Genomic DNA, 14,654 nt, shown 5'->3' with positions numbered 1-14,654 from the left:
TGTGTCCCACTGTTAGGTCAGATTGATTCTATTCCTAAAGTGGGAGTTACAGAATCTTACGTGGATTAATGCAGGTTTTGAACAAAATATAATGTAATTCTGCACGTACATATTCACCCCACAAACTTGTGCATGTGCGCGCAAGGGAAACCGAGTGTGTATGGAGAGGGGGGGGCGGGGTGAGGTGTGAGTGTGTGTCTGTGTGAGAGTGTAATGGGTTATAAGTCTGTGAGAGGCTGTGTGTGTGTGTGAGCATATAAGAGAGCGCTTGTGTATGAGAGAGGGTTTGCGTGAGTGTGTTGGTCTGGAGGAGCGTGTGTGTGTGCGTATGAGAGAGTGTATAATGTAATGGGGTCAGCTGCAGTGTGACATGAATCCAAGGTCCCAGTTGAGGCCATCCCCATGGGTACCGAACTTGGCTATCAGCCTCTGCTTGGCCAATTTGCATTTTTGAGGAGAAAGTGAGGTCTGCAGATGCTGGAGATCAGAGCTGAAAATGTGTTGCTGGAAAAGCGCAGCAGGTCAGGCAGCATCCAGGGAACAGGAGAATCGACGTTTCGGGCATAAGTTTCTGAAGAAGGGCTTATGCCCGAAACGTCGATTCTCCTGTTCCCTGGATGCTGCCTGACCTGCTGCGCTTTTCCAGCAATACATTTTCAGCAATTTGCATTTTTGCCTGTCCTGAAGTCCGACTTGGAGGATGGTCACCCGAAGGTCCGAGGCTGAATGTCTCGGACCACTGAAGTGTTCCTTGACTGGGAGGGAACACTCCTGCCTGGTGATTGTTGTGCAGTGTCCATTTATCCATTGCCGTAGCCTCTGCTCAGTCTCGCCAATATACCATGCCTCAGCGCGTCAGTGCCTGCAGTGTATGAGATAAACAATGTTGTCGGGGTCACATGAGTACCTGCTGCACTCATAGTGGGTGGTGAACCCATGTGTAGTTGTGTTGACACTCTGACATGTTTTGCAGCCTCTGCCATGACAAGGTTGTATCATGTTGCCTTAAGGCCAGGCAGTTTGCTGCAAACAATGTTCTGTTTAAAGTTTGGTGGTTTGAAGGTGAGAAGTGGAGGCGTGGGGAAGGTCTTGGTGAAGTGCTCATCCTGATCGATAATGTGTTGCAGGCTGTGAAGAACGTGTCATAGTTTTTCAGCTCCCGTGAAGTACTGGACAACAAAGGGTACCATTTTGGTTGCAGCTCGTGTTTGTCTCCTAAGGAAGTCATTACGGTTTCTCGCTGCGACACATTGGAACTGGCAATTGATGAGTTGAGCATTGTATCCCGTTCCTTTGAAGGTATGCTTGTGTACTTCCAAGTGTCTGTCACGTTCCTCATCTGAACCGATCCTATGTATGCGAAGGCCTTGTCCATAGGGGATGGCTGTTTTAATATGTTTTGTGTGGAAAATAGAGCAGTGTAGCATTGTCAAGTTATCCATGGGTTTACAGTACAGAGAAGTGCTGAGATGCCTATTCTTAATGGAGATGCATGTGTCCAAGAATGAGACAGATACTAAAGAGTAGTCCATGGTGAGTGTGATGGTGGGACAAAACTTGTTGATATCACTGTGTGGTTGTTTCAGTGACTCCTCGCCCTGGGTCCAGAGGAAGAAATGTCGTCAATATATCTGGTGTATTGTGTTGGCTGGAGGTCCTGTGCAGAAAAGAAGTCTTGTTCGAACCTATGCATGAAAATGTTGGCATACTGGGTTGAAAATTTGGTCCTCATGGCAGTTCTGTGTCTGGATGAAGAACTGGTTGTCAAAGGTGAATATGGTGTGGTCGAGGATGAAGCAGATGAGTTGTAGGACAGAGCTCAGAAATTGGCAGTTGCTGGTATTCATTACTGAGGCTGTTATTGTGATGCCATCATGGTGGGGAATGCTGGTGTAGAGTGCTGAAACGTTCATTGTGACAAACAATGTTCCTGATTCGACTGGTCTGTTGGTGCTGAGTTTCTGGAAGAAATCTGTAGTGTCGCGACAGAAGCGTGGGGTCCCTTGTACAATGGGTTTCGAGATGCCTTCAACATAGCCAGAGAGATTCTCTCACACAGTCCCGTGGCCTGATACAATGGGACGAAGGCAGTAGAAGTTGCCTTCATGAGAATACATGGGAAGAGGGTGCTTGAGAACTCTGAAGGATTGAATTGAAAGTCTTGATCAATGTTGTTAATTCATGGGTGTGCTCTTTGGTCGGATTGGCTGGCTGTTGCCTGTCGTGTTCCTGGTCAGTTGTCTGTTCACTTCCTTGCAGTAGTCCAATCTATTCTGAATTGCTCAAAAACTGCATAAATCCATGTAAGATTCTGTAGTTCCCACTTTAGAAATACAATCAGTCTGACCTAACTTTGGAACACAGACAGACTTTGACTTCACGCCGTCGATGCATTATCTGAGCTGAGATGACCCCTATTGTTATAACCTGGTGCTGTGTAATTTTTAACTTTGTTTCCAATGAATACAGCCCACACCTGCAGCTGCTGTCAGTAAACTTTACAATGCCGATGAAACAATGAACTTGCAGTCCTGAAAAATTTAAAATTTCTAATAATATGAGCTACACATTGACTGCTCCTTCTAATATATGACATTGGAAACCTCACGCTGGAGGCTGAAAGAAATGAGCAGCTTTAAAATAAAAACCTGTTGGGTCTCATTGCCTTCAATTTGTGAGTCCAAAAGGTAGGTTCAGGTAACTTTTATTGCGATTCAACTTTGTTACAACTTGAGATCTCCCCAGCACAAAGGTGGACAAAAAGTAGCTTTTTTTTAAACAGCTCAGACTCCCCTGTACCCCACTTCCTTTACTATTGGTCAGCTGAGTTTCCCTTTGTAATTGGATCCTTGGTACAGCCTTAACCCGTAGGAAGTATTATCTCACTCAGCAATTTCAACCTATACCCTGTCTCCAAGTAAGATTCTCCCGCTTATTTGCCAGGCTGGGGGGCAGTCAAGAGTCAACCACACTGCTGTGGGTCAGGAGTCACTTGTAGGGTAAACGATGCAACTGGAACGACTGAGTGAATCCTTTCCCAAAACGGCAGTTTCCTTCCCCGAAAATGGTTTGATCATGAGATTCTGAACTCCAGATTTCAGACTGAATTCCAATCCTGTCATCTGCTGCAGTGAGATTTGAACCCAGGGGTCCGCAGAACTGGGTTGATAGTCCAGTCGATAATAGCACTCAGCCATCACTCCTTTAATCCCCCTGTGATGGCATGTGAACTTGCTGGTGCATTCACAGGTGGGAGTAGTGGATGAAGCCCTTCCTGCACGGAGAGCAAGTGAACAGCCTCTCTCTGGTGTGGACCCACTAGTGGATCAACAGTGTAGATGACTGAGTGAATCCATTCCTGCACATGGAGCACTTGAACGGTTTCTCTTCCACGTGACCCGCTGGTGTGTCTGCAGATGACCCATCTTACTGAATCCCTGTCTGCACACGGAGCGGGTGAACGGCCTCTTCCCTCTTCCCCCGTGTGAACGTGTCTGTGGGTTTCCAGCATCGATAGGGAAGGGAACCTTTTCTCACAGTCCCCACATTTCCCCATGGAGGGGGGTGTGGGAGGAGGGGGCGGAAGCTTTCCTTGTGTCACTTTGGGGTTGAAATTACAAACAGAACGGCTACACAGTCTCTCCCCACTGTGACAGGTGAGATTTTGATCCCCCAAGCCGAGTAAATGGTGTGAAGCACTTTTCACAGTCAGCGCACTGAATCTCCCTCACTCGGGTGTCTCAGTATTCTTCCTGCCGCACCAGTGTCCAAAATCTCTCATGCAGACAAAAGCAAACATTTCTTCTCAATGGCTGCTGATATTCAAGACCCATTGAATCAAGTGGCTCCGTCAGAAGTTGATGTATCTTTTGCTTTCAGATTTCTTTCTGCATGTCTTCCTGCAAAAGAAATCACAAAATAAGTGAACACTCTCAGTACAGTTAAATGGACATAACATCGGTGGCAATTCTTGTAGATTGCCAGATGCCTGCTGATCACACATTATCCAGCACACAGAAACCTGAGAACCCTCACATAGCCAGATAACCTGAAGTGTTGTACGCAGGAAAACTTCATTTAGGTGACAATGACCTGGAACAAGCTGCCTTCAAAAGTGTTGGAAATAATAGGACAGCAAGAAGTCATTCAGCAACTTTACTGGCTTTCTTTTCTCAAGCGGCCTTGATATTTCATTATCATGTCCTTGATTCAAAGGCATTTGACGGGTGGAGTGTCTAGATCATTTTTATACCCTAGGTGAAGTGTTTACTAGATCGGTCAGGGTCCTTTACAGTGATCCTCCAACAGCAGTTCTCACCAATAGTGTAAGGCCTAGTAATGTTAACATGGCAGGGGCAGTCGGCAAGGCTGTGGCCTTTTACCTTTATTTTTCACATTGGTGATTGAGCCGCTGGCAGAGACTATTTGTAGGGACTCCAATATAGTTGGTCCAGAGGTGGGATCAAAGGCGCATAAGAGCACAGTATATGTGGATGAAGTTCTTATTTTTCTCTTGAACCCGGTAGTTTCAGTGCCCCAATTGATACAGTGGATCAATTCATTTGGCTCTTTCTCAGGTGACAAGATTAATTTTTCAAAGTTGGAGGCTTTGCCTGTGGGGTGTCTTAGGGGAATATCTGACGTTGAGGGTGGGTTTGCCTTTCAGTGGGCACAGAGAGGTTTTCTTTACTTAGTCCTTTCTGTTACCCCCATCTTTGATCAGTTATTTAAGGCTCATTTTGTCGACCTTTTTGACAAGATTAAACAAGATCTTTGAAGATGGGGGGCCCTTCCGATATCATGGTGAGGTCGAGTGGCTCTTATTAAAATGAATGTTCTTCCTGGCTTCTTATATCCTGGGCTGTTGCTCCTTTTGCTTTTTCCTAGGCAGACATTTCAGAAGTTGAATGGTTGGTTTGGTTCTTTTATTTGGGGCCAAGCAGCATTATTTATTAATTTATTGATCTGTAATGAGTAAAGTTTTGATTTGTTTTGTAGAGTAGTTTAGTAGTTGGTTTACTGTTGTTAGTTGTTATAATGTTATTTTAATATTTTTGTAGTTTTATAAGTTTTATAAAGAAAAGTTTTCAATAAAAATATTTTTAAAAGTCTAATGCTTTGTCCCTGTGATACTGTCCTCAGTCAAGGATAGATTCCCCATCACCACCAAGCCCCTGAATCAATATCTAATTGAGGAAATTGCCAACATCCAGATAAGTAGACAAACAGTAGCTGTATTTAAGTGGGGACTCCGGAAACGTGCTGTTTATTACAATAACTACTGTACACCCAACACGCATTAGGAAATAGACACCTGCCTGTGAGAAACGAAGTTCACGTATCAATAAATTTCAATCCGAGTCAAATTCTGAAGCAGCGAATTTTATTGAAACGTACTTGCAAGATGGGTGGCTAACAAGTAGGCACCCCGATCCAAAAATTACTTCACAATTTATACAGTTTAATTGAGTCTCTCTCGGTACTTCCCCATTTACTTCATTGGCCTAGCATATTACGCTATCACTATTCCTTATTGTATTCTGCCCCTGCCTCGCTGCGCTCCGCCCTTGTTTACTTCTCCCACTACTCTAAGCCTGGCGCCCTTTTCTCTTGTTTGTTTTATCCCTTATTTGCAACTAAGTTGGCTCACTCTGGTGCCTATTTAAAGGCAATCTGCTGAGCTGGCATGGCTCAGTGTTCTTTTCCTCCTTATATACTTGTCCGTAACATATTCCATTGTTGCTCGTCCTAATCGTAACTGATGCCCTTCATTGTTGTGGTTCTATTTGCCGTACTGGGAATTTGTGTTGCAGACATTTCGTCCCCTGTCCAGGTGACATCCTCAGTACTTGGGAGCCTCCTGTGAAGCGCTTCTGTGATGTTTCCTCCGGCATTTATAGTGGTTTGTCTCTGCCGCTTCCGGTTGTCAGTTCCAGCTGTCCGCTGCAGTGGCCGATATATTGGGTCCAGGTCGATGTGTTTGTTGATAGAATCTGTGGATGAGTGCCATGCCTCTGGGAATTCCCTGGCTACTAAGGATAGCTGGTCATGTCGTTTCGTGGCTAGTTGGTGTTCATGTTACTAACCAATGTAGTATACAAAATCCCATGCAAGGACTGCACAAAACACTACATAGGACAAACAGGAAGACAGCTAACGATCCGTATCCATGAACACCAACTCGCCACGAAACGACACGACCAGCTATCCTTAGTAGCCACACAGCGGATGACAAGCAACATGAGTTCGACTGGGTCAACACTACTATTATAGGACAAGCCAAGCAGAGAACAGCCAGGGAATTCACAGGGAGTGCCAGGGCATGGCACTCATCCACAGATTCTATCAACAAACACATCGACCTGGACCCAATATTCCGGCCATTACAGCGGACAGCTGTAACTGACAACCGGAAGCGGCAGAGACAAGCCACTATAAATGCTGGAGGAAACAACACAGAAGCGCTTCATGGGAGGCTCCCAAGCACTGAGGATGTCACCTAGACAGGGGCGAAACATCTGCAACACAAATTCCCAGCTCGGCGAACAGAACCACAACAACGAGCACCCGAGCTACAAATCTGCTCACAAACTTTGACTCCCTTCATATAGTTTCATCTTTGCATGCAAGTTTAGCTAACTCAGTTCTTTGCTGAAACAATTATACAATTGTGTAAGTTAGTTCATCACCTTGCAGAAGCAATTACAGCTGCAGAAGCAACCTGCTCGACCTATATCCCACAATTTCCCCCTTTTTCCATTAGGATCATATCTAGGGACATTCTATTCTCACAGGCCAGTCTGCTGGTTGCATCAAGTTGTTCGGCTATGCCTTTAATTGCGTCTCTAGTGTAATTATTGAACCTTTGCTAATTATAGAAAATATAATTTATCCAGTCTACATTTTTGTTGACTACTACCCACCAGAAGAGAGCCGATTCAAAGCCTGCTGTGATCTGGTTACGAGCCTTGTACTCATCAGTACCCCTCTTGGAACTCCTATAGGGTCTAGATATATCCGCTCATCAAACGAATTATCCGATAGTGATCTCTTACTCCATTCCCCTTTCTTTACTATCTCTTTCGTTTCAAATGCCAGGGTGAACGGGATTGCCAATTGCACAATTGCACACATGCCCCTCCAATTTGGAGGTAGGGTGGGTCTCAATATTTTCCCTCCACAGTACCACCACAGATCCGCTCGGGGAATCCTTAATGCTGAGTAGTTCCCTCCCATGTCCTTTTCCGTCACGTGCTCAATTTCGGTACATGATTTCAGCTCCCCCAAGTACCTGGACCGATTTGTTCCTTGTCTGTTTACAAAAAATGTGTGATTTCCGACCACGGCAGAAAACATGGGGGGGGGGGGAGCGTTTTTAAATCTTCCTTCTTTAAGGGAGGGAACATTAATAGAAGGGGCATACAATTTTTATTACTCCATGTGGTCTCATCCTGATACAGGGCTATCATGCATGTCATGCCCCTCCTGTCTCGCTTTCACCCAAGCGGAAAGGGGACTACTTGGGCCATTGGTCTCCCAGAGGCACATGCTAACAATTGCTTTTATTCAGACTTTTCACAGTGTACTTTACCCAATCAGCCCAGGCATTTGTATCCCCATATCCTGTTTCTACTTCAATGGTCTGTTTTAAGTGTTTACCTTTACAATTTTTATCACCTTAGGGTCAGAGTAAGGGGCTTTACTATTCCTTTCCCCTATTCGGGTTCCGTCTTGCACGTGTATATTGAAACAACATTCCAAGAAATCCTTCCTGTCTGCTTTCATTTCTATCAAAAATGTTTTGTTTAATTGGACCTGACAGGTTCCTCCCCCCAAAACTGCTTCACGCCATGACATTTTCTTTATTGTTAAATATATAGGGTTACACTTTTTATCGGGACAGTCAAGAGCTAGCCGGAAGGGACCCCGGTGTACTGTGACGAGTGGATTAATCAAGAGATCACCTTCACGGTCTTCCTGCCTCCGCCATTCTTTACATCCTCCATCCCAAAGATATCCCATACACGTCTCTCTCCAAAACACTTCCTTCCCGTCAACTCTACCCCATGCCCCCGCTTTGGGGCCTTTTTCATAGAACTTAAGATGTATCTCTGAGTTATTATATTGCCTCTGACTTCTTACATCTCCGCAATCCAGTAGGCTGCAGGCATCTGTTTCTATAACTTGTGGATTTGTACTTTCTGGAACCGTTATCACTAAGTAAGATGACCACACCATAGCCTGACAGAATCCTAAGACTAGAAAAGCTAATATAGGATACCTAAACATTCTTCCCATTCTACAGTGGTATTGAAGCACCGAGAGACTTAGCATACACACTACAGAAACTCTCCCGTGCTCGCGCCACTATATAATCAGTTATTTAAAGTCTTTTTTAGCTTAGGTTTAAGTGGTTCTTTTGTCGGTTTGGTTGTCCAGACTTCTCTCTCAACTGGAGATTCAGCTGGCCCTTTGATCTGAGTGTAGTGAGTCCAGCCTTTCTCTGTTGTTCTTATCGCCGTTCTTATCATCAGAGTGCCTGGTACGGCCCCTCCTTGGTTGCAATTTGGTCTCAGTCCATGATCCCCCGGTTGGATCGAATGCACGGTGAATTCAAGGGGTGGAATCTGTGCCAATAAACCCTGTTTCCTGATGAAAGACAAAGAGGAGGACAAGCCCAGTGATTCCTGAAGAAGGGCTTATGCCCAAAACATCGATTCTCCTGCTCCTTGGATGCTGCCTGACCTGCTGCGCTTTTCCAGCAACACATTTTTAAGCCCAGTATATACTTCTTTAAGAACAGATCTTTAGTCTCCAGGGTTGGCAGTTCCCCTTTCATTCCCAGTTAGGGCAGGCCAAACAATATCTCATAAGGGGACAGCCCCATATCTTTCCTTGGGGCCGCTCGCACTCGCAAAAGGGCTATAGGTAAACACTTAGTTCAAGGGAGTCTGGTTTCTGCTACTAATTTAGATAACTGCTTCTTGAGTGTCTGGTTCATTCTCTCAACCTTTCCTGATGAAGGTGGGTGCCAAGGGGACTGGAACTCCCAGGAGATTCCTAACCTCTTCATCATTCCCTGCAGTACTCTGGAACTAAAGTGAGTTCCCTGATCTGAATCTATGCATTCCGCTATCCCATATCTGGGGATTATGTGTTCGAGTATTATCTTGGACACCCCACTTGCGGTGGCAGTGGCTAAAGGGTAGGCTTCCACCCATCCAGATAGGTGATCAACCATTACCAGCATACACCTCAGTCTTCCCACTCGGGGTAATTCGGTATAATCTACCTGAATGCTCTGAAATGGTCTTAGCCCAGGTTCTCTCCCTCCTGGGACTTGTTTCCTTCACACCTTCTTGTCTACTTTTTTACATGTTATGCATCCCTCACATATCTGTTTGGCTATTGTATATATCCCTTTGCATCCATATTTCCTTAAAACTAAATCACACATTGCTTGCACTCCCCAGTGATTCCCCTGATGTAAGACAGCCATAAATTTCTGGCATTGTCATTTTATTCAACATTTCCCTCCCACCAGGTAACAGCCAGCGCCCATCCGCTGTCTTTGCAGTTACTAAATGTTTTAGTTCCTTTTTCTCCTTTGCAGTAAACAACGTGGCACCTGAAGATCTGGAATTGAAGGTGTTAGGGAGTATAGCACTGCTCCCTATGGATTCAGGGCTGCTTCTTTAGCTACCTCATCGGCCAGTCTATTTCCTCTCACTTCCGGTTCATTCCCCTTCTGATGTCCGTTTATATGAACTACCGCTATTTCTCTCAGGAGTAACAGGGATTCCAGCAATTGTTTTATCAATTTCTCACGTGCTAGTTATTTTCCTCTGCTATTTATCAATCCTCTTTCTTGCCAAATTTTTCCGAAGGTGTGTACTACTCCAAACGCATATTTGGAGTCTGTGTACCCCGTTCCTTCCTTGCCTTCTAAGGTTCTGAGAGCTCTTTCTAGGGCATAGAGTTCACAAGTTTGGGCTGACCAGCCATTAGGCAGTCTTTCAGACTTGATAATGCTTCCCTCTATCCCGTATACTACAGCATACCCATTGTGCCTTTACCCTCAATCACCCTGGAGGACCCGTCGATAAACAACCGAGCTCCCGGATGCAACGGTACGTCTCTTAAGTCCACCTGCACTTTAGTCTGATATTCAATAATATCAAGGCAGTCATGTTCTGGATTGCCAAGGGCCACCTCCTCTCCCCGCCACAGAAATGCAACTGGATTCAAGCAACTGTCTGTGACTAACACAAGGTCATTCCGCTGTATTAAGATTGTCTCATATTTCATCTCCTAGAGTCTGTGAGCCACCGCCCTGCTTTCTGATTTTAATATGGTCCGTACCTGATGTGGGGTGCTGACTATTTAGGCTCCCCCAAAAGTAAGTTTCCAACTCTGCTCTACCAATAAGGCTATTGCTGCCACTGCCTGCATACACTCCGGCCACCCCCTTGAGACTGGGTCTAATAATTTCGACAAGTAGGCAACCGGCTGCTTTATTCCCCCCCATCGCTGGGTTAGGACCCCTAGAACAAATGGAAGGACTTGTCTAGGGAAGGTAATGCAAGAACAGGGACATGGATTAGGTTCCTCTTTAGTTCTTCAACTAATTCCCTCTCTTCATCTGACCAATTCAATAATTTAGGTTCTTCCTCGAATAGTTTCAAACATAATTTCTTTGTTTTCTGTGCATATGAGTCTATCCATAATCTACACAACCCTGTTAATCCCAGGAATTTTAGTAATTCCCTTTTGGTTTTAGGCAGCGGCATTCCCACAATTCTCTCAATTCTTTCTGGGCTTATTTTTTGTTTTCCTTCACTGATTAGATGTCCCAAATATCTGACTTCCATCTCTACATATTGCAATTTATTTTTGGAGACCCTCAATCCTTGTTGTCCTAGAAAGTTTCGTAATTTGTTTGTGGCTTTTATTGTTTTGTCCCTTTCTCACCTGTTACCAAAAGATCATCGACATATTGTATCAGAGTAGCTCCTTGGGAGCTATTAAACTTCTCCAAGACTTGTTCCAACACCTGACCAAAGAGATTCAGGGATTCAGTAAATCCCTGTGGGAGTACCGTCCATCTGTACTGCTGTTTTCGCCCTCTTTTTGGATCTTCCCACTCGAAGGCAAACATATTCCTATTTCCCTCCGCCAGTGGACATGCCCAGAAGGCATCCTTCAGATCCACAACATTGAACCATTTATGGTCATGGGGAATCTTACTCAGTAGTGTATAGGGATTAGGAACCACAGGGTGGCGGGCTTGTACTATTTGGTTCAATGCCCTTGGGGTCTTATAGCAGGCGATAACTATCGTCCGATTTCTTTATTGGCAGGATAGGGATATTGTAAGGGGACAAGCAGGGCTTTATTAATCCATCCTTAATCAATCCCTCAATTACTGGCTGCAGTCCCCTGCGTCCCTTTATTGAAATCAGATATTGTCTTTTGCAAACCACATCTCCCTCTCTTTTTGAACTGATCTCCAAAGGAGGTATTTGTAATTCCCGCGATTCCCTTCCCGTTCCCACGCTATGGGTTCTATTTCCTTCTCCTCTTCCTCAGTCAGGATGGCCATTTGTATTACTAATCTCTAGTCCCATACTCCAATCTCCAGTCCCAGGGGTATGATTAAATCCCTCCCCAATAAGTTACTTCCACTATCAGGAGTATATAACAGTTCATTTTTGACTATCTCTTCCCCATTTTCGATTATCATAGGTTCAAAAACTGGAACTGTAAATCCCTCCCCTTTTACTCCAGAAACAGCTAACATTTGTTTTGAGATTTCCGCTCTCTTGCGTTTAAAATTTAAGGAAGACCTTGTGCCCCCATATCACTAGGAAAACTACGTCCTCTTTGTAAGGTCCCACCTTTAAATTTATCAAGGGTTCCTGGTGGGTCCCCGGGGGCAGGAACCCCTGATACCCCTATTCTTCATCAAGGTTCATAAACGGTACTGCCTTTGCTTCCTTTTTCAGATCTGGACACTCTCTCTCAAAGTGATCTGTCTTTCCACAGTAATAACACCCCGCCTGTGGGGATTTCCACTTTGATCCTTGTTTCTGTCCACCAGACCCCTTAACATCTCCTCCCCGATCCCTTCTCCTCCCTTTATTTTCAACATGCTGCCCGCCACCATTCCAGTTTCCTTCTCCTTTTAGTTTTATCCTTTTCTTTATTACCTCATCAACCGTGGCTGTCATTATTTTTGCCTTCTGTTTCTGCTTTTTATGTTACGTTGCCAGATCAATTGCTGAGCCGATTTAACCAACTGAACAGCTTTAGGGCCACCTCACGGCCATTCCTCATCACCCAATGTTTTGTTTAGACCTTGATTTTTAAAAAATAAATATTGCAATGTTTCTTGCTCCCTGTAACCTCAAATATAAATTCATCAATTTATGCTTGTCTAACTTTAAAGCCTGTTCCTAACTATACATTTTGGAACCTTACTTGTAAATATATATTTATATATTATAAATTCATTTATTCAGTATTTAATATTTAAAATGTAAAATGCATACAGTTCCCAACTTTGAAATCCACTATAATTATCCAGTTTTAGTTCCTTAATTTAAATCCAAAATTAGTTTTCTTAAGTAGTCCTGACCAGTCATTGCTCAATTACAATGCTATAGGTTGTGAAATAACCGGAGCTGCCTTAGAAGGATTTGTCTATTCAAGTTAAAAAAAACATCTAATGCATGAATAATGGCCGAATCCAAGGTCACAGATATTAACCATAGAATTTTTTTGATTTATTACAATCTAATGTTGAACTGAATCTTCAACTGTCCTCCATAAATCGCTTTATGTAAGGATAAAAGAGATTACTTAGAAACTGATAGTAAGGCAGTCATGACCTGTAAAAAGAACAGGAGTTAACATTTTATTTCATAATCACTGTAAAATCCTTAACCTTAAAAGAAATCATGTTAAATTTCCATACTAGAAATCAGATTCAAAACAGTCCTGGCTCTCAAGCTCCAGGGAACAAAGCACAAACATTCAATCACCAACAAATAAATGTGCATTCAAACCAAATCACAAAGGTTAAACTTTCTATTAGCTGTACAGCTTTTCTCTCTCTCTCTCACACACACACACACACACACATACCGTATGTCACAGACACTTTGAGCTTCCCACAACGACTCCTCTAGAGGCTTCTCACTCCACCCCTCTATCTTTTGAATCTTTTTCTGGATGTCTGGCATGATTTAGTGACGAAGTGTACCCTCAGTAGCTCTTCAGCTACTAGCCCTTCCGACACGAAGCATAATCTGATTCCTCCTCACTGTATGGCTGTTTTCCGTTGACATATAAATTCAAATATTTACAAACACAGTCTTCGTCCGACCCGTACTTTGGCCAGAAAACGGCGGGACAAAGAATGAATTGCTTAGTCCATACAAAGCAATAATATTTAATCATCTTTTTCCTATCTTGCCCCTTCTACACGTATTATTTTTCCAATTCCACGACATCCTGCCCAACGGACTTTCTGGCGGTATGTTGTCAGGGACCCGCCTCCATTTCCATTTCCTTTTTTTTCCGGAGGCTTTTGTTTTTACCCTTGGCACAGCCCATATTGAGTTCCTTCGTTAGTCCCTTATTAACTACTAAAACTCAATCACAGCCACCAAGGCAGTACTTAAAAGTCAATTTTCCTACGTTGGTCCGTGCACGGAGTTGCCTGGCCCAACGTCTCCCTGTGCCTACTTAAATTTCCTATTTCACAACCTTTTTTGCCTGGTTCAGATAGACTCTCAGTGGATCTCAATCAACTAGATGGGGGAAGCCACCGCCGAGGTACACGGGACCGTTCTAAAAGTAACGGGACGCATCTTCCCAGCCGTCGATAGTGCCTACCCTGCTGGTGATGATGGACACCCCAGACGAGTTCCCAAATTGTGAGAAACAGAGCTCACAATATAATAAATTTCAGTCCGAGTCAAATTCTGAAGCAGCGAATTTTATTGAAACGTTCTTGTAAGACGTGTGTCTAACAAGGAGGCACACCGATCCAAAAATTACTCCACAATTTATACAGTTTAATTGAGTCTCTCTCAGTACTTCCCTGTTTACCTCATTGGCCTTCAAACCTATCAATAATTCTTATTGTGTTCTGCCCCTGCCTAGCTGCGCTCTGCCCTTGTTTACTTCTCCCTCTACTCCAAGCCGGCGACCCTTACTCTTATTTACCCTGTAACTAACTTGGCTCGTTTCAGAGCCTACATGAGGGCAACGTGACAAGTTTGGCATAACTCAATGTTCTTTGCATCTAATCTGTTTGTAACATCTTCCATTGTTTGCAGGCACATTTCATTCTTGTATGCACATTTCAGGTAATGAAAAGCAATTATGTATTTCCTTCACAGTTTCCATTCTTGGCTGAAACAATTATACACTGGTGTTAGTTCATTTACCTGGCATAAGCAATTATGGTTGCAGAAGTAACACTGCTTTACCTATATCCCACAACATTTCTCAACAACCTGAAAAGTTTTTTAAAAAGTTGAAACTTTTTTAAAAAATACCTTTCAGGAGGCTGGGGGCCGGCAAAACCATCGCCCCGCCCCCATTTTAGTTTGGAGGTAGTCCCCAACCACGCCCCTCCCCTGCGA

At 44.0% G+C, this 14,654-nt stretch overlaps 1 protein-coding gene across 1 annotated transcript in view; it reads left to right on the top strand.

Annotated features, from left to right (window-relative positions):
• LOC148143647 (uncharacterized) overlaps positions 1 to 14,654 on the top strand; it is a 267,997-nt gene that overhangs the window by 95,307 nt on the left and 158,036 nt on the right. The window lies entirely within an intron of this gene.

This window comes from Chiloscyllium plagiosum, unplaced genomic scaffold, assembly GCF_037043375.1.
Source record: "Chiloscyllium plagiosum isolate Xiang-an unplaced genomic scaffold, Cpla_swu_hap1 HiC_scaffold_27, whole genome shotgun sequence".
Lineage (NCBI taxonomy): Eukaryota > Metazoa > Chordata > Chondrichthyes > Orectolobiformes > Hemiscylliidae > Chiloscyllium > Chiloscyllium plagiosum.
Note: the sequence above shows the minus strand (reverse complement) of the source record. Positions and strands in the feature narration are given on the sequence as shown.